Genomic DNA, 22,040 nt, shown 5'->3' on the forward strand with positions numbered 1-22,040 from the left:
GTGAAAATACAAAAGAGAGTTGTAGAATCAGAGGAGACAATTACTTCTTTTTCCAACAGGCAAAATATAAGTCTGAGAAGCTCTTTGAGTAACAAAGCTGAAAGGCTAATAAAATTCAGCCTTGCTAGTAAGGATAAAATCAAGACTTTTAGCCATCACAAACATGTTAAATCCTGAAGAAAAAAAATACGTTAATGCAGTAACCAACAAATCCTTCAGTTAGGCAGTCTGGCTCAAGGAATCAAGGCTAACGGTGTGGTCCCCACCACAAAGTTTGATAAGCTCCAAATACTTCCTAGTAAGTCCAGAGAAAGAGGTATGCCTTTTAGAAAACTGCAATCTTGGCTATTGGATGTGAACCTTACTATAATTAAATAGAAAATAAGTCATTTATTTTTGAGAATTACACTATCTGATAAAGTATGAAACAATACTAAAACATTTTCTGATTCTTTAAGACTTAAAAAAAAAATTACCTCTGGAACCCTAGACATCCATGAGCTAGATGAAAAAGCTGTTCTGTATCTCAAGAGGGTATATTCTCCAATGTCCTCCTCAGATATGTTAAAGAGGATAAAAAACAAACATCTTTTTAAAAGGCATTGCCAATTGCCATAGAAATCATTGAATTGTGGAGTCTTTTTCCAGGGATCATAAATGAGGTATAATCAAGGAATAGTATCTTTGTCAGGGGAAGGGGTCCATCCAACACCTATCCAGTGGGTTTAGAATTGCTATCAGTTAGTGATGACAGGATGTCTCCTATTCTCCATTCTACCCTTTTCTGAAGGGGAATATAAAGGTTGTCCTGTTTATGTTTTACCATTTTATGTTGTATATGCTGTAGGAGAAGGTGATGACTTGGGAAAATAACTTGTCTTTGTACTTCATAGGTACAAAGAAGATCTTCTAGCTCAAGAACAGTCATACCTGAACCTTACAGAAAGTTATTACACATTATCCTTTGATACAGAGACTACCACCTCACACAGATCTTAGACCTTAACTTCATTCTTTGACTAAAGAGGACTTTGGACTTGCCTTTCTTGGGAAATAGGCAAGTCTATTTTGTGTGTAGGGAGGAGAATAAACACATATTTAGAGGCAAGGAGGGAGAACTATGAGAATTTGTAGGACTATTCACAAATATGGTGCATTTTTCCATTTCTTCATATAATAGGATCAAACATTCCTGCCTCCTTAAGTTTATGTTTGACCATTTGGCTTGTTCTCAATATAATGCAAGGAGAGCTGATGTGTGTCATTTCTGGTAAGGAGTTTAACAGTCAGAGTGTGTTTCACCAAGCTCATTTCACCATTGCTGTAGCTATCCACAGTGTGCCAGATATTGGCCACTTCATCAGCTTGAGTCCTTGAGTGAGAAGCATGTGAGGCACATCTCTGAGACTGACCACACTTGAAATGTTATCTGGGCCAGAAATAAACCTAGGTTAGCTTGGATGATACAATAGCCTGCTCCTTTCTCTTCCCTACTTCTTGGGAGCAATCCTGTCCATCGTGAGAACGTGTTTACTTCTGTTCTTGCATACCATAAGACTTACAGGTTCAGTGATGCCTTGGGAATGTGTATCAGGAAGCTAACTTGTCTACAGATGTTAGTTAAATCTTCCTGTTTGGCATTATAAATAAATAATAAAAATGATTTGGCCCTTATCAGTGAATTCTTTGTCTTATTTTTTATGGCATTATTCTAAGTGCTTTGTGTATTGTATCTAATTTAATCTTCAAAACTACATTAGGAGAGAGATTTTGTTATTACTCTTATATCTTTACAACTCTTACAGATATTCATAATATTATCATACCTTACAGAAGAGGGAATGGAGATACAGAAAAATTAATAATCTTGTCCAACAAATTGGCTTCATTTCCTTTGGTTCATGATTACTCATTTTATTAAATAGAAGGAAATAACAGCAAAAATAAAAAAAAAATCATTCTTTTTATTTGTACAATCCTTTCGGATTTTTGGATTGATTTTTAAAATTCAGCATTTTCAGTTTATTCTTGTGTATGATGTAAGTTGGTAGTCTAGCTTCATTTATTTGCAAGTAGCTATCCAATTTTCCCAACACCATTGACTGAAGAGACTGTCTTGACTCCACTCTATGCTCTTGCTACTTTTGTCAAATATTAATTGAGCATATTGTCTTGGGTCAATTTCTGGGTTCTCTGTTCTGTTCCATTGATCTATCTGCCTGTTCTTGTGCCAGTACCAGGTTTTTTTTTATTACAGTGGCTTTATAGTATATCCTGATATCTGGTAATGTGATCCCTCCTACTTTTTTTTTTTTTTTTTTTTTTTTTAATATTGCTGTGGCTATTCGGGGTCTTTTTTGGTTCCATATAAACTTTTGGAGTGTTTGTTCTAGTTCCATGAAATATGTCATTGGTATTTTGATGGGGATTGCATTGAATCTATAGATTGCTTTGGGTAGTATGGACATTTTAATTATGTTAATTCTTCCAATCCATGAACATGGTATATGCTTCCATTTTTTTTTTTTTTTAATCTCTTCCTCTATTTCTTTTTTCAATGACCTGTAGTTTTCTATTAAGAGGTCTTTTACTTCTTTGATTAAGTTTATTCCTAGGTATCTTATTTTATTTTATTTTTTGCTGTGATGGTAAATGGGAATGTTTTTTTAGTTTCTCTTTCTGTAAGTTCATCATTGTTGTATATGAATGCCATCAAGTTCTTGACATTAATTTTGTATCCTGCTACTTTGCCAAATTCACTTATTAGCTATAGTAGATTTTTGATGGAGTCTTTAGGGTTTTCTATGTACAATATCATGTCATCTTTGAATAATGACAGTTTCACTTCCCCCTTTCCAATTTGGATTCCTTTTATTTTTTTCTTCATGGCTAATTTCTGTGGCTAAGATTTCCAGTGCACTGCTGATGGGAATGCATACTGGTGCAGCCACTGTGGAAAACACTATGGTGTTACCTCAAAAAGTTAAAAGTTGAACTGCCATTTAACCCAGTGATCCCACTTATAGAAATATACCCTAAGAAGCCTGAAACACCAATCAGAAAAAAATATATGTACCCCCATGTTCATAGCAGCACTATTTACAATAGCTAAGATCTGGAAATAGCCCAAGTGTTCATCAGTAGATGAGTGGATAAAAAAGCTGTAGTACATGTGCACAATGGAATACTATGCAGCTATAAAAAAGAAAGATCTCTTATCCTTTGAGAAGACATGGAGGGAACTGGAGAGTATTATACTAAGTGAAACAAGCCAATCAGAGAAAGTCAAATATAGCATGATCTCACTTATTTGTGGAATATAATAAACTAAACAAACTGATGAACAAAATTGACCCAGAGCCCTGGCCGGTTTGGCTCAGAGGTTAGAGTGTCAGCCTGCAGTCCAGAGAGACCCAGGTTCGGTTCCCGATAAGGGCATGTACCTCAGTTGCAGTTTGTCCCCGGCCCTGGTTGGTCGTGAAGGTGGCAGCCACTCGATGTGTCCCTTTCACATTGATGTTTCTCTCTCTCTCTCTCTTCCTTTCTCTTCCTCCTACTCTATCTGAACCGAAAATGGAAAATTTTCCTTGGGTGAGGATAAAAAAACCATAGAGGTAGGGTACAGACTTACAAACCTCAGAAGAGGGGGTATTATGGGGGAAGAGATAAACCACAGAAGTTATATGCATGCATGTATAACCAATGGACATAAACAACAAAGCTGGGGATGAGGTGGGGTATATGGGGGAGGATGTCATTGGGGAGAAAGAAGAAACATCTGTAACAAAAACAAATTAATAAAAATAATTTTAAAAAGTAAAAATTCAGCATTATGTTTTTAGGAGAGAAGGATTTAGGCTCTTTAGGAATAAGTAATCACTGTTCCCCAGATAAATAATTCACTAAAAAAGACTTCCAATTAAGCAAATGAATCTGAGAATCTATTTTTTATTTTTATCTTCACCCAAGGATATTTCTCCATTTATCATCAGATATAGTGGGGGGGGGGGAGAGAGAGAGAAACATCAATGTGAGAGAGACACATGAACTGGCTGCCTCCCACATGACCCGACCAGGGCCAGAGACCAACCGAAACCAAGGTACGTGCCCTTGACTGAAATTGAATCCGAGACTCATTGATCCATGAGTCCACGCTCTAACCACTGAACCAAAGTGGCCAGGGCTCTGAGAATCTATTTTAACAATGCACTCATTAGGAACCCATCAGAACAGAAAAGTGAGAAATTCTGCCATGCTTCATCTTGTCTATCATGAGAAGTGGTGGAAATTTGATTTCACATTGTATATAAGATAGTGAGTCATTAGACAGAGTATAATTTTTAAAAATAGTTGAATTGCCTTGTTGATATGCATAGATAGAGATAGAGCTAGAGATAGATAATTATTGCACAATGAAATATTTTTTAAATGTACCTAAATCTGGGGCAGAACTTTTCAGCACCATGGACACCAACACGGACTTCCTTAAGGTGTCCTGGCTTATGCCTGTTGACTTTGTACTCCCAGAGGTGTACTGGTATGAGCAATAGTTTAGTGAGCATCCTAACTAAATATCACCTCTTGGTTTGCCTGTATAAAGTTTATATGTTTTTGTATTAAAATAACATATTTTAGAGAAATGAGATAATAATTACCAGCTTAAAAAAAAGATAAAATTTCCATTCACAATAATTTTCCTATCAAGACAAAATTTAAATGTGCAACATAGATGTGGTTCTTGTAGCAAATATATAGAAAGTATTTGAACTGTCTTTTGCATATTTTCCAAGTTTTATATGATAATGTATTTGATTAACTGAATGAATGTTAATAGAGAGGTAATGTGTTGTGGATGGAGAAAGGGGTTCTTTATCCCTGCTGTCCTCTGTATTTTCGGTAAGAAAAATAAAAACTTAATTATCTTATCTATCAAAGCAATCTCCAATCTAGTTTAAATATATAGTTGATTAAGAATTTTATAAGCACTTAGCCCTCAAAACAATCATGTATTATCACACTTTCATATAAAAGAGTTTTAGCAAACAGTCTCTTCTCCAAATTTGTAACCTTATTTCCCAGTGTAAATTTACCATGAATTGGTCTGGAGCCAGAATTCCTGACAGGTAGAGTCAAGCAACTAATGAAGTTAGTGCTTCCGCTGCACTTGCTCCTCGGGATATAACCCCATTAAGTTATGTTAGATGGAGGAAGAGTCTTCAACATAAAAGGATTATGAAAAGAAATTCAATTAAGTAGGTGGATAGAAGCTCACTGTATTGTAAGAGTTCTCAGTGTTGGAAATTTCTATCTTTTATACAATTGTGTCCTAGAGCTGTCTAAATAATAAATCTTTAAGTATCTTTTTATTGTTAATCAGAATATCTCTTGATCTTGACTCCTTTTCAATCAACATTGGCTTGATTAATCAGACATGTAGACCCAATAATTTTATATATATTTCATATATTCTCATTAGCGTTCATATAACTCTTTTAAAGATCAAGAGGTCTCATTTGTATTTCAGCTCTAAAATGTTAGGTGGTACATATTGGTAATTTAATTCTTCAAGAATAAAGGTATAAATATGAAAGGATCCCACCATTAAAAAGCATATTCAAGAAAATTTTTTTCTGATAATTCAGAAATAACACATCTCAGTATATTTATAATTCTATTTCAGGTTATTTCCAGTATTTAAGGTCAGATAGATAGTGATCTGAGGTTAGGTAAAGAAATATGTCTCTAGTCAAGCCATAGCTAATCTCTCATATTTATATGATAGCTTATTTTTTCCAAACATCTTTTCTATACATTAATTCATTTGATTTGTGATATAATAACCCAAGTTAGGTATTGCTGTCTACACTTACTTTTTTATCCTCACCCTAGGACATTTTTTTTTTTTTTTTTTTTGGTTCGGATAGAGTGGAGGGAAAGAGAGGAAGAGAGAGAGAGAGAAACATCAACGTGAAAGGGACACATCGAGTGGCTGCCACCCGCATGACCCAACCAGGGCCGGGGACAAACTGCAACCAAGATACGTGCCCTTAGTGGGAACCAAACCTGGGTCTCTCTGGACTACAGGTCGATGCTCTAACCGCTGAGCCAAACCAGCCAGGCTGTCTACACTTTTCATAAGAGAATATTCAGGCTCAAAATCATATTCCAAATAACATAGTTATGAAATGACAGGGCTCAGACTCAATATCAAATCTTCTGCTTCCAAGTCCAATGTTCTTTTCAGAACAGCAATGTTCTGGTTTTGTTGTAATTAGAAGACTCAATGTGTGTTTATATTTGCTTAGTTTTAACCAGAGGGTTGATGTTTTTCCTATACTGATTAAAGAGACTAGAATAACCACCAAAATTATTTTAAAAGTAACTTATGCATGGTTTATATGGATTGATTACTAGAATATATTGAAATCAATGTACTTTCACCACATTAAACAATGGAGATTTCATGCTATGATTTAAAAAATAATCATTGCCTATCTGACATATACAGCCAGGTGAATGACTTCATTATCCATGAGTGCAGGTCACAGAATGGGCACTGTTGTAGTCAAACACCATAGTGTAAGCAACCAGTAGAGTCCACCATGCTCATGCTTTGTTGTTCATGGCTGGCATCCTAAACTCTTTGCCTACCCTGACCTACTTCAGATAAAAATTTCAGACCTGTTCTGTTCCTGGCATAATCCTTGGCTGTCCTGTCCTCCTTATGGTTGGTACTATTCTATAGTTTAAAATTCTTGCTTTGTTTCTCAATGTTCACTCTTTTGCAACTCTGATAGCATTTCTTCTGGATGCTCTGGATAAAAATTCTTGCTATCTGATCCAGCATTTTTTCAAGTGTCACTCCAGGCCAGAAAAATGAGAAAGGAGCCAGAAAAATGGGAAATATCAAACTCAGTAGCTTTACCCTTTATAAATAAAGAAATATTGGTCACAGTGACCTGTTTTAATCTTCACTTAAAAATGAGAGCAGATTTCAGAAGCCTAATTCAGCTCATATTAAACACAACAGTCATCTCTGGCCTGTGACAGAGCAGTAGCTACCCAGCTGTTACATTCCACCTTAGATGTGGGGTGTCATTCCAGCAGTGGATAGATCCCCATTTTCTGTATATATATTACGTTAAGACTAAGATAAAAATGCTCTGTGTAAATGTAAGTTATTAACAACCATATCTGTAGGATTAAAAACTTCCCAAATATAGGCTGATGCCAAATACATTAATAGTTCTGAAGAAGCCATTACAGTTGCAGTTGATGGTGTCAGTGATCTGATGAGAGAATATAACAGGGACATCATCTCTGTGACCTAGCAAAATACTACTTATACCTTCAGTGTGATGAAATGAAAGACATTAGACTTATGGGATTTCTTAGGGTATCACAGATGTTAGGAGAATGTTAGGTGACCTTGTGAATCAAGTCTCACTGTTTCCAGGGACAGTAAAGAGGCTAAAATGGCACATATACTCACTTATTTATGAAGCTTTTCTGAAATATCTGGGAAGCTGGATAGCTAACGAAAATAAAATAATTGTGCCCTGGCCAATTTTGCTCAATGGTTAGAGCATCAGCCCGTGGTCCAGAGAAACCTGGGTTTGGTTCCGCTAAGGGCACATACCTCGGTTACAGTTTATCCCCGGCCCTGATTGGCAGCCAGTCTATGTGTCTCTCTCACTTCGATGTTTCTCTCTCTCTCTTCCCTCCTCTCTCCCTCTTGCTCTATCTGAAGATGAATACAAAAAAAAGTGTCCTCAGGTGAGGATTATATAATAAAATAAAATAATCATAAACCACAGTATGATAGAGACCAACCACAGCATTAATAACCACAACACAGAAGTTCTTCAAATCACCGAGTTAAGTATCCAGCCATGTTATTTTTTGTTGTTTTGAGTCATACTGCAAAAATAGTCCTTTACTCCTCCAATTTACAGTCTCAGCAGATTAGACATACACACAACTATTTTGTAAAATATAAGTTTCAAATTTATTTGTGTATGAATTTAATGTATGTTTATTAAACACATCTACATATTTACATTTCCATGCATCTATCCATTCATTGGACAGAATTCATGAAGATAGGGCTCATGGAGGACAGTTCAGTTTCCCTACTTCAACTGTGTTTATTTTAGCTTTTTTCCTCCCACTAGCTTTCTTTTTACTGCTGTGAATGTTTTGCTGATTTCACTTTTGGGAATCGTTTTTGCATTTCTCTTGATCTGTTTGAGCTGTATCTCAGTAGACACCAGAGGAGAGTCAGAATCAATATAGTTAAGCAGCAATACTGGTAGGAAAATTAGGTCTTAGTGTAAGTGAGAAACAATTTAAAAGAAAATAAAAGACAACAAGAAATTTATGGGGAAACATCCCTCCCATAGCTCCATGTTTTCTACTTCATTTATATTTATTTCAACGGGATAGGAAATACAGCATGAAATTCCCTGTCAGCAAATATACTGTCTAAGTGGGGCAGGTTCAGATGCATCTTAAATAGTAAGCAGAAATTAGAATCTAAAATCTGTCAAATGGCAATGCAATGCCCAGTCATGCAGTGTTATTGTCATCATCATAATATCTGTGCTCCTTGGTCTATCAGAACTCTATATTTCTATAGAAGATTATAAACACTTTCTTGTATATAAATGCTTTAGAATCTGAAGCATCTGTGTAAGATAGACAGAGGTTGTTGTTTATATCTTACAAATAAAAATATTAAGACCCAAAGGTTTTATGTAACTTATCCATTATCACATAGTTTATCGGTGGCATAATAGAGACTTGAAATCTAGATTTTTTTTCTAGAGCCCAAACTTTTCACTATTCTCTTACTCTGCCACCAAAGACCGTGCATGATTAGGAGGTGGTTAAGGAGTCAGATGTTTTTTGAAAATGCTGCCCCTTACCTAAGGCACCTGAATGAAACATACTGAATTTTACCTAAGACTTCTGAGCCCTACAGAAGCTAACACCTTGATCAATAAAAATATTCTGGAAGTAGAAACTTATAATTAGAGAAGATGCAAAAGGATAAAACCAAGGAGTAGTTCATTGAAAAAGTTTGGATACTCATTACATGGCCATCTTCTACTGTTTTCATATAGTTTATGTCAACCCATATAGCCTCCATGGATGCTAGGAGAAGAAACAAAATGCTATGTTTCTAAGGTTGTTTTCCTATTAGGTAATGCTGGTGGAGTTGGGGTGGGAATCATGGTAGCTGGAAGAATATGTTTTGATACATCTGTGTTATAGAATGTTCTTCCATCAGTACACACATGTTGTACAAGTTTGGGTGTGTATATGCAGGTATACACATTCATATGCATGTTAGGATAGAGTTCCCCTCCCCTTTCTGCAACTTTGAAGAGTCAGTGCTGGAGGGGCGGAACTGACTAGTGAGAGTTTTACCTTTGGTTAGCCAGAAAGGAGGCTGGAAAGCCTAACAGAGCCAAAAGAGATGATTCTTGACATATAAAAACAAATCAAATTCTAAATCCAGGTGCTTCTTGAGTCCCATCTTACTCATATCCTCTTAATCACCAGGGCAAAGGTGGGGAACTCTTCTCTTATGCACACTTCCTGTTGTTATTTTCAGGGCAAGTATCAGGCTGTTTAAGATTTGTAGAAAAGTTACAAAGTTAGTTCAGAGATTTTTTGTATACTTGTCACCTAGTTTCCTCTATTGCTAATTTCTTATCTCAGTAGGATAACTTTGTCACTAATAAGAAACCAACACTGGTATGTTACTGCTAATTAACTTTAATAACCTGAACAAGGTAGTGTTTGCCAGATTTCTCTACTGTAGAGGTGTTTTTATCTCCTTTACATAGTTGACTATTTGGAGGAAAGTCACTTACCACAACGCACACTCAAACTTGGGAGGGAGTGTTAAGCTCCATGTGCTGGATGTTAAGAGCACCTATCTAAATTATTTTGAATTTCTTCAGTGTAAAGAAGTACCTTTAACATTCCTTGTAGTGCAAATCTACGGGTGACAAAGCATCTCAATTTTTGTTCTCTGGAAACTGTCCTTGTTTTGCTTTCATTTATAAAGAATATCTTTGCTGAATATAGTATTCTAGGTTGACAAGTTTCTATTTGCTTTCAGTATTTTAATATTTTATTCCATTTTATTCTAGGTTTCATCATGGTTTCTTTTTTAATGAGAAGTTAACAGTTATTATTTTCCTGTACATAATGGCTACTTTCAAAATTTTTCTTTAAACTTAGATTTTAGCAATTTGACAATGATGGGCATAGAAGTGGTTTTATTTATATTTATTTAGACTGGTTTTCCTTGAGATTTTTGAATTTATTCAGTTATAATTTTCACCAAGTTTATAAAATTTTTGGCTATTATTTCTTCAAAAATTTTTTTAAAACCTTGTTTTCTCTTTCATCTTGTTCTGGGACTTGAATTACAAATATCATCAGACCACTTGATATGGTTCCATTGGTGAGGAGGACCTTGTTTTATTCTTCTGTGTGTTGTATGTTTGGTTTATCTCTCGGTGTTTCAATTTGAATAGCTTCATTTGACCTGTCTTTTAAGTTGACTGATTTTTCTGTTGCAGCATTCAATTTGCTGTGAAGCTGACTTCACTACAGATACTCGACTTTCACCTTTAGAATTTTTATTTTATTTTTTGCCCTGGCCGGTTTGCCTCAGCAGTTGGAACATTAGCCTGCAGAGCAGAGAGTCCGGGGTTCAGTTCCCACTAAGGGCACGTACCTCAGTTGCAGTTTATGGGTGGCAACCACTCGATGTGTCTCTCTCACATTGATGTTTCTCTCTCTCTTTTCCTCCCTCTCCCCCTCCTGCTCTGTCTGAAGATAAATGCAAAAACAATTCTTCAGGTGAGGATAAAAAAAAAAAAAATCTATTTTTTGTTTCCATTTCCCTCTTGTGATTACTTATCTGTTCACCTATTAAGTCTACCTTTCCTTTTAAGACATTGTAGATATTTATGATAGGTCTTTTAAAAGTCTTGATCTCTAATTTCAATATTTGTGTTATCTCTGTGCTATTGTCTTTTTTTAATCCTCACCTGAGGACATTTTTGCATTTATCTCCAGATAGAGTGGGAGGAAGAGAGGAGGGAAGAGGGAGAGAAACATCCACATGAGAGACACATCAACTGGTTGCCACCCACATGACCCCAGTTGGGGCCGGGGACAAACTGCAACCGAGGTACCTGCCCTTAGTGGGAACTGAACCCGGGTCTCTCTGGTCCGCAGCCGACACTCTAACCGCTGAACCAAACCGGCCAGGGCTGTGTTATTGCCTTTTGTATGAATCGTTTTTCTCCTGATTATAAGTCATATTTTCATGCTTCTTATATGGAATAGTTTTTTACTTGGGGTAGGATATCGAGAACGTTATATTATTGAGTCTGATTGTCAACTTCAGCTGGTTCTGGTCAAAGTCGGTTTCAGCTTCTGCTGGAGTAGGTGTAGGGTGGTCTGGGGAATGTGAAGCTCGATTATATATTTCCCATATCTCATGGGTTGCATTCCTGTACTGCAGCCGTATGAGGAGTTAGTCTATGTAACTGGCCTTGTTCACTAAACATTGAACTGAGGAGGCAAAAAAAAGTAGAAAGTTACGTTTTTAAGAAGTGGCTGGGAAGTTGCGAAGCATGGTGCACCTGAGCAGGTGGTGAAGTGGCCTGAGGGGGAAGGACAAGCAGCAAAGTAGGTGCTGAAAGAAGGGAACACCCGGAGGCAAGAGCTGCTTCCTACACTTTGATTCAGAATCAGCCTTACATAGAAGTTTTAGCAGGACTCAGTCGGTTGATCTTTGCAACACTCCACACTGGGTCAATAATTGTACAAAAGACAGGATATCAGAGCACATTAGAAATAATTTAATTTTAGTTTGAAGATTACTGTAATACAGTAGTCCCCCCTTATCAGAGGTTTTGCTTTCTTTTGTTTCAATTATTCTGAGATCAACCATGGTCTGAAAATATTAAATTAAAAATGGCAGAAATAAACAATTCATGAGTTTTAAATCCACACCATTCTAAGGAGTGTGATGAAATCTCATACAGTCCCACTTAGTCCCACCCAGGATGTGAATCATCCCTTTGTCCAGGTATCTATGCTGATATGCTCCCCACTCATTAGTCACTTAGTAGCCATCCTGGTTGTCAGATAGACTGAGGTGGCATTGCAGTGCTGTGATGAAATCCTTCTTATCTTACTTAATAATGGCCCCAAAGCCATTCACATAACTTTTATTATAGTACATTATTTAAATTGTTCTATCTTTTATTAGTTATTAATGTTAATGTCCTACTGTGTCTAATTTATAAATTAAAATAATGTAAAAAGATTTGATCTTCAACACAGAGCTTGTTAGTGTTAGATTTGGGACTAGAGCTCAATGCCTCTGGCTCTTAGCCCTGGTTCTTTCCACCCCTCCCCAGGGCACTTTTATTTTTTTGGTTATGGACACTCTAAATGAGGACATAGCCTGTCTGCAATCACAGAACAATCCAAAGAGGCAAGATTAATGTCTGCCAAGACTATTGAATGCATACTAATACTCTTATGTGTTTCCAAGCCTCTTTAAGCATGCTGTAGTAACGTTTCGGACAGAACTATAGATGAATGTTTCCATCTACAGACAATGATCTATCCTTAGAGCATGTATCATTGTTTTCCATAATCCTTTGTTGGGATTGTTACTACCCACGTGGTTGAAAAGATTGATGTATAGCCTGGAGCTCTTTCCATTTCAAGAATAAATACTTGTTGCAAACTGTCTTCTGGTTTTAGTCATTGTCAAAGCCGTTAATACCTGAGATTGCATACGCACATCAACAAGAACCCTTAGTAGGTCTTACATTCAAAATTGGTGGAATGAGTAATTGCATGTGTTAATGAGAAATCTGGTACATGAAGTACCAATAATTCAGATTCATCTCCATGTCTAGAAGGAAGGCTATTCAAGAATTACTCCTGATTCAGTATGCCTCTATTCATAAACATAAAATAATGCAATTGTAAAAGTCCAACTCTCCTTTTTAAAATGACAAAATACACATACTAAAAGACTAAATGTCCCACAAGAGGCCACAAAGATAGTTTGTAACAAAACTACAATGGAATCTGGGCCCAAGGACTTAATCTAATGGGCCCCTATGAAGATTTGTACTATTCCAATGGAAAAAAAAAAACTAAGTCAGAAAAATATCTCAAAGAACCGAGGTTTTCAAATTTCAAAAATAATAAAACAGCCTGGCCGGTGTGGCTCAGTGGATTGAACGTCGTCCCATGGACTGAGAGTTCCCAGTTCAATTCCCAGTCAGGGCACATGCCCAGTTGCAAGCTTGATCCGCAGTAGAGAGCATGCAGGAGGCAGCCAATCAATGTATCTCTCTCAGATTGGTGTTTCTATATCTGTCTCCCTTCCTCTCTCTCTAAAAAACAAATAAACAAACAAACAAAACAATAAAAACATATTCTAAAAAATATTTTTAAAAAGGAAAAAGAATAAAACAATGGAATATTTTATGATAGACTGTCATAACATGTGTCTTTTATTGGAACTGACAGTCACAATCAGACATACAAACACAGATACATACACACACTCAGAAACCTACTCTGGATCAAAATTGGGTGAAATTCCCCAAGTTGTTGCAATGTCAACCACTGGTATCATCAAATATTTTTAATCTCTTTTCTGAGTACAACGCAGATATTCAAAACCTGGGAATAAATAAGCAATATAAATCTCTATTTTTTGAAAAAGGAATGAAGTCTATACCCTTCAGATAACTTAATAACCTCTAGCATCAGTAATAAATATCTAGCTTTCTGCATAAATTACATTGGTCTTGGAATATTGTACTCAGCACTGAGTTATTTGTTTCATATATCGCATTTCTAGGTATACAAATTAAAAAGAAATGCTTTGGAATGTGATTAAATTACAGTTGGAGGGAGGTGTGTACTGTCTATATAATTCTGAAAAGTGTTCCTGTCGGTGGGTTCCCTGGTTCTTTGTTATCATTGCATTTAATTAAATAACTGTCGTAGAATTTCAGAATATATCATGAATTCTCAGTGTCAAGGAAAACCACCTAGTCACTCTGGTGTTGAAAGAGTTGCATCTTGCCCTAGACAGCGAGGGCTCAATATCTGATGGTCACAAGCTTTTATCAGCTGTTCCAGCTTTTGTAGGGAGCCAGGGACAGAGACAACCGTGGCAAAGTGTTACCAGTTTTATGGTTCAGGTTAAGCTGTGGTACATTGTTTATGTTTGAATAGTGACCAGGTCTGTTATATGGCCAATCTAATCTTTGCATCTGCCAATAAGGCTTACCACTGACCAGCCCAGTCACGCTGAATCAGGACAGATCTGATCAGGGTCCATTCATCCATAGGTCTCTGTCAGCACTGAGCAACTTGTCACGGAGCTAAAGGTGGGGGGTGGGGATCCTTCTCAGAAAGGCTTTGAAAAATGGAAATGGATCTTTATTATGAAGTCAATAAGGTTCAGCACTAGCTAAATGAAAGCCCTCTGTTCTAGGAGAAACTGTTGAAGATTATTTGGGCACCTCATTCACTGTCAGTTCAACATGTCATTTTAATCAAAATGCTTTCTCTAAGAAACTCATATCTGATATGCAGAACAATGAATTTAGATCTGCCTATACATAGAGACCCATGCAAAAAAGGAAAATACACACAGGATAAGATGCATCTGACCAAATGTGGGCAAATGAGTCTCCTGAAGTCACCAATTTCATTATGTAAAATCTCATTATAAATTTTGCTTGGGTCACTGAGTTCTTGACCTTTTTTGTTGTTTTTTAACAAAGCAATATTTAGTTCAACATATTAATATTTAGACAATAAATAAAATGTGCTTGAAAGAAAATTAAATCTGTATTATATAATTGTATGTAGATCCATATATATAAATTGAATATATTTATCTTTTTTTTTTCAGTAGATTTTTATAAGGTTCACAGTAATTCAGAAGGCTATAAGTAAAACATGTTAGAACTTTCAGTTTTGAAGATAGAGGGCAAAACAGATAATAATAGCTTTTTCATGGTGCACTGTACATGTTCATCTTTCGGATTTGCAACAACAACATGACAATCACACTGTGTGGCTTCATCTACAGTCAGCGCTGTCTGGGCATGTCAGGAACACTGAGGGAGGGGGCCTGGCAGAAAGTCATTTGCATGAGGTCCTAAAAGCCTCTTAGGCAAATTCATCTGGGGGAAGAAAAAAGCCATCCATTGCTTGCCCTGTCCCGATACATCATGGTGTTAAGAATAGACACAATTTGTAAGAGGAATTAAATGACTTTTTCCTAATCTTTGTATCATATTGGGACGTAAGTGTACTATCCCAAGACCACTTCTCTTCCCCAGTGTAATCATAGGTCACCCTTTAGCTTTGAAGCCTATAGCTTTAAGGGACAAGCGGGATGTCCAGTGGCAGATGTCATAACAGTCACATCTCTTTTCTTCAGAGAGGACTATTGGGTTAACAGAGATAGGTTAGGAGCAGAGAAGACCCATATCGAGTTCCAGGTTAGCCACCAATGTCCCAAACCTTTAACCATTTGGAGCCTGCATTATGCATTTTCATTAACTCATACTACCAATGCAAAAACTAAGGTTTGCTTTCTTTCTTTTATTCTCAGGATTTCATACCCCTCACTAATGTGGCTGTGATTTAAGATGGCTAACATGCATGCATCAGACTGGTGAGTAATATCACTATAATGGCTTATAATGATCTTTCAAGATTCCTGTGGTTCCTATAAATATGTCAAAAAGCCTATATCATGTTGTAGTTTAATAAATATTATGTAATATTAACGGCTAATGTTGTATTCTTTGAAACTAGACAGCCTTGGATTATAATTAAGCTTTTAAATTTATTAGCTATATGATCTTAGGCAAGTAAAGTAACCCCACTATGGCAGTTTCATTAACTGTAAAAATGTTTATAAAAATAATGCCATCTGAAGAGATGCTGTAGGTTGAAGGATCAACACATATAAAGCAATTAAAATAGTACTTGACATAGAGCAAGATCTCAAAAATATTGGCTCAATACCATTATATTTTTACAAAAAGAGAAAGCATGAAAATAAAATTCTGCTTGCCTAGAAAATTTAATTAATTCCATGTAGGTTCTGAATTAATCTTTATGTGATCCTTCTTTCCAAGGCAACAGGACCAAGTTAAGTTCCTTAATTATAATATAAACTCAGTAAATATCATTGTGAATATTTTTCCATTCGGCGATCTGTTAGTCCTTGGAGAAAAAGTGTAAAAATTCCCACTAGAAAACAAAATGACTGTGACCTGAGTAGTTTTGTGTTTTTTTATTTAAGTAGTGTTAAATATTTCTTGTAATCCCCCAAGAACCACTGAACATGAAGACATTTCATCCCAGGTTGTCAAATACAGAGAAAAATACAATAAACACCATAGAAGTTTTCATAACTTTATCAGTTCTAAAACATTACACAAATGAATTATAAGTTTAAAATTTGATTAACTCAACATTAAGCTCAATTTGGACAATGGACTATATTATGCAATTAAGTGATTTAATTTCAGATCATTGTAGGTTCATATGCAATTGTAAGAAATAATGTAGAGACATATCACGCACGTACCCTTTAAGAAGGTTTCCTAATGGTGAGTAACATCTTACAAAACTATAGTACAATAGCACAACCAGAATACTGATATTGATACAGTCAAGATTTAGGATCCTTCCATCACCAAAAAGATCCCTCCTGCTGCCTCTTAAAGAAAACCACATCCACTTTGCTTTCACCCACACGACCTTCTTAACCCGTGTAACCACTAATCTGCTCTTCACTTCTATTATTATGTATTTTGTGGAATATTATGTAATTAAGTTATATAGTACACTAACTTTAAAATTTTTTTTTTTACTCAGCACCTTCACCCTTTAAAGGATATCTGGGTTGTTTCCAGTTCGGGGGGTTACAAATACAGTTGCTATGAACTTTCATGTACAGTTTTTGTGTGAACACTAGTTTTTGTCTGGGGGAAATGTGCCCAGGAAGTACAATTGCTGGATCATATCATACTTGTATTTTTAAGGAAATGCCTGTTTTCCAGACTGTCCTGCATTACATTCCTATTAGCAATAATGAGAGGTCCAGTTTCTCCAAATTCTCACCGTATTTTGAGTCAGTACCATTTTCTACTTTAGCTATTTTGGTAACTGTGTATAATGTCTTATTATAGTTTTAATTTGCATTTCCCTCAAGAATAATGAAAATAAGCACTTTTTCATGTGCGTATTTGCCATGAGTATCTGTATATCTTCTTTAGTGAAATGTCTGCTCATATCTTTTCCAGATAGTCTAACTGGATTGTTTGTTTTTTACTGTTTTTTTTTTTTTTTGATAATTCTTTATGTATTTTAGATGCTGGTCTCTGTTGGATATGTAGTTTGCAAATACTTTCTTCCAGAATGTACCTATCCACCAATAACACATATTCTTCATTACTATAGTTATGTAATAAATTTGAAATTCGATTGACTGATTTCTCCAACTTTATTCTTCCTTTTTACAATTGTTTTAGATATTCTAAGTTCTTTGCCTTTTCATATAAATTTTAGAATAATCTCTAAATTTTGTATTTATCAAAAATCTTTTAAAGATTTTGATGGGAATTTTGTTAAACTTGTATATCAATTTGAAAAAAAAATTGTTATGTTTATTATGTTAAATCCTATAATCCCCGAATATATCATATCTCTACTTATTTAGATATTCTTTTAACTTTTCTCTCAGTATTTTATAGTTTTAATATACTAGTGGCATACATGTTTTACTATACTTAAATTATTTTAAGTGATTGTAAATGATGTTGTATTTTTAATTTTAGTATACAAATATACATGCTAATAATATAAAAAGTACAACTTGTTTTTGCATATTGATTTTGTATCCTGCAGACTTCTCATTAATTGTAGGGTTTTGTTGTTATTGTTATTATAATTGATTTGCTGTGTTGGCAAATTTTTTGGGATTTTTTATATAGACAATCTCATCTACAAATAAAAACAGTTACAATTTTTTTTTCATTTTAATCTGCACGATTTTTATTTCCTTCTCTTGCTGTATTGCTAGAACTTCAAGCACTTTGTTGAGTAAGATTGGTAAAAATGGAAACCCTTGCTTTCTTTCTGATCTTGGGAGAAAGCAGTCTTACATCAGTAAGTATATTAGATGTAGGTTTTTAGATGCTTTTTTTAAAAAATAAAGTTATGGATGTTCCCTTTATGCCTATTTTTCTGAAAGTTTTAATCATGAGTAGATACTGAATTTTGTCCAATATTTTTGTCTCCATCAATTGATATGATCATGTGATCTTTATTCTGTAGTCTGTTAGTAGTGTGGATTACATTGATTGAGTTTTCTTTCATCCTTGAAATAAGCCCCACATGTTCATGGTGTATAATTCTTTTCATTTTTTATCAAATTCTATTTGCTAGTATTTTGTCAAGGATTTTTATGTGTATATTCATGAAAGATATTGGTCTGTAGAGATTTTATAATAGTGCTTTTGTCTTTTTTTATTATTATTATTAGGGAGATACTAACATACTAAAACACTTTAAAAAGGATTTTATTTTATTTTCTGGAAGGAATATTTTAGAATTGGTATAACTACAATGTCTGTAGTGATGTCTCCAATATCTGGAATGCTTTTAGTGACAATCCCTATATGATTCCTGAGACAGCTAATTTGTGTCTTCTCTCTTTTATTAACTCTTGCTAGAGATTTGGTCACTTTTTCGATCTTTTAAAAAATTAACTCTTTGGCCCTGGCTGGTTTGGCTCAGCGGTTAGAGCGTTGGCCTGCGGTCCTGTGAGACCCGGGCGCGTACCTCGGTTGCAGTTTGTCCCCGGCCCTGGTCGGTTGTGAGGGTGGCAGCCACTCGATGTGTCCCTTTCAAGTCGATGTTTCTCTCTCTCTCTCTGTTCCTCTCTCTCCCTCCCACTCTACCTGAACAAAAAATGGAAAAATGTCCTCGGGTGAGGATAAAAAATAAATAAATAAATTAGCTCTTTGTTTCATTGATTTTGTTTAATGTTTTCCTCTCCAATTTCATTGATTTCTGCACTAATCTTATTTCCTTCTTTCTGCTTGCATCAGGTTAATTTTTCTTTTATTTTTTTTACATTCTGTGGTAAAAATATAGATTTTAACTTGAGGCTTCCTCTTTTCAAATGTCTACATTGTGTTATGAATTTCTGTTGTTACTGTTACAGCTGTTCCATAAATTTTCTTGTATTTTATTTTTATTTTCAGTCAGATCAATGTATTTCTTGAAGTATTCTTTTCCACAGATGGATTATTTAAAAGTATATTGTTTAGTTTTCAAGTGATTAGAGATTTTTCTAGTATATTTTAGTTATTGATATCTAGATTGTTGCCATTGTTTGTAGCAAAAATATCTGTATGTCTGCATGGTGTAAACTCTTTAAATTTTTTGAGGTTTGATGTATGCCTAGAAAATGGTATATTTTGGCACATGTTCTGTGGACACCTGAAAGAATGTGTATTCTGCTGTTGTTGAGTGGATGTTCCCTAAATAATGTTGAATCCTGTTGGCCGGTAGTATTGTTTAGTTCTTTCACATCCTTATTGACTTTCAGCCTAGTTTTTCTATCATTTGTTGGTAAAAGGCTGTTTAGTGCTTTTTTAGGTATTATATTATATATACATAACTTATCAGAGTTTACTTGTTTCACGATTTTGCCAGTTTAAATAGAGTATAGAAGCCTTTACCCCTCTCATTTATACTATTATTGTCTTAAAGATTTCCTTTACACACATTTAGAACCACATAAAACATCGTTGATAATTTTTACTTCAACTGTCAAACATAATTTAGAAAACTCAGAGAAGAAAGCCTATTGCATTTAATTATATTTTTGCTTCCTTCCTAATGTTCCAAAATTCATTTTTTTAAATTATTTTTTCTAATTCCTTTAGCTTTTTTTTTTTTTTTTTTAATTGATCTGCTGGTGACAAATTCTCTTAGTTTTTCTTCATCTGCAAGTGTCTTGATTTTCCCTTCACTTCTGAAAAATAATTTCATGGGATATACTCCTCAGGGTTGATAGTTCTTTTTTTTTCAGTACTTGAAAAATGTGTCACTTCCTTTTGACCTCCATGGTTTAACCTTGGCAATTCATTGTCATTTGTTTTTCTTTCCTATATTGCTTTTGAGATTTTACATTTATGTTTAGCTCTTAGAGATTTGACTAAGATGTGTCTGGATGTGGATTTCTTTATGTTTATCCTCTCTGGGGTTTGTTCACTTCTCTAGTCTATAGGTTTAATCTTTTGCCATATTTGGAATGTTTTTAGCAATTTTCTCTCAGACCTTTTGTAACTACACCCTTTTCTCTTCTCTCCTTCATGAACTCTGAATATGTGAATAACAGATCTTTGTTATAGTCTCACTGGTCCCTGAGGCTCTGTTACTGTTTTTAATACTCCATTGATACTGTTTTTAATACTCCATTACCTCATTGCTATTCAGATTGTGTAGTTTCTGTTGTTCCATCTTTCAATTCTGTGATTCTTTCCACTACCTTCTCTATTCTGCTGTGGATACTATCCATTTAATTATCAATTTCAATTATTATATTTTTTTAGTTCTAAAAATTTCTGTTTGGTTTGTTTCTTATATCTTCTTTGTCTGTAATGAGATTTTCTTTCTTTCTTGTTTTCCTTTTTCAAGTATGCTTGTAATTGCTCATTGAAGCATTTTTATTGTGGCTGCTTTAAATTTTTTTTTCAGATAATTCTAACATCTGTGTCATATCAGAATTAACATCTATTACAACCTGAATTATGCCCCCCACTTCCTCAAATTCATATTTTGAAACCCTAACTCTCAGTTACTCAGGATGTGACTTCATTTGAAGATAGAACCTTTAAAGAGGTGGTTAGCATAAAATGTGATCATACAGATGGGCCCTAATCCAATATGACTGTGATCTAATAAGAAAATGAGAGAATATGGCATACACATGAGGAGATCTGATGAAAGCACTAGGGAAAGACAGTCATGTACAAGCCAAGGAGAGAGGCCTGAGAATGAAACCAACTTTGCAAACACCTGATCTTGAGCTTTTAGCCTTCAAAACTCAGAGGAAATAAATTCCTGATGTTTAATCAACCCAGACTGTGGTATACAGATCTATTAATTTTCTTTTTAGTTCAGTTTGAGATCCTCCTGTTTCTTGATATAAGAAGTTATTTCCACCTGAAGCCTGGATTTTTTTTTTTTTATTTTTTTTTTTATGTTACTAGACGCTGGATCTTATTCAATGCTTCTGTGATAGCTGGTTTCCACTTGCACTGCTCTAGAAGGGGACAAGGGAAGATGCCTCTCATTGCCAAGTGGAGGAAGAAGTCAACATTTCCCACGTGGCCTCTACTGACACTTGAGGCGGGGGTCTTCTCATTACTGTTGGTAAGGTGGGGGTTCATGCTGTCCAATAGCCCTCACTGGTAGAAGTCTGAGGATAGGATAGCCTCATTACTGCTCCCTATATGGCCTCCACTGAGATCATGGGGAAGTGTGGCCCTGTTACTACTGAGGGATAGAAAGGTTTTATCTCAACTAGGCTCTGACCAAAACTGAGCAAAGAGGTGAAGGTCATCTTGCTATCGCCATATGAGGTTGGATATCCAGGCTCCCCACCTGGTGTACATTGACATTGCAGTGGTGGGATCCTTGTTTTCATCTAATGGAGATCAAGGTCCCTTTGCCTTATCTGGTCTTGCCAATAGCGTATGGTAGGGGATAGCTGGGTTGCTTCATCACTGTTTAGCAAAGGTGTGCGTTTAGACTCTTTACTTGGCCTTTCTTGGTGTGGTTGGAAGTCGGATCACAGTTTTGTTTTCTGTGGTATTTGAGAAAAAGTTATTGTATCAAAGTTTCTTGTCTTGCTTGGCTGTCCATTT

This window comes from Molossus molossus, unplaced genomic scaffold (assembly GCF_014108415.1).
Source record: "Molossus molossus isolate mMolMol1 unplaced genomic scaffold, mMolMol1.p scaffold_m16_p_9, whole genome shotgun sequence".
Lineage (NCBI taxonomy): Eukaryota > Metazoa > Chordata > Mammalia > Chiroptera > Molossidae > Molossus > Molossus molossus.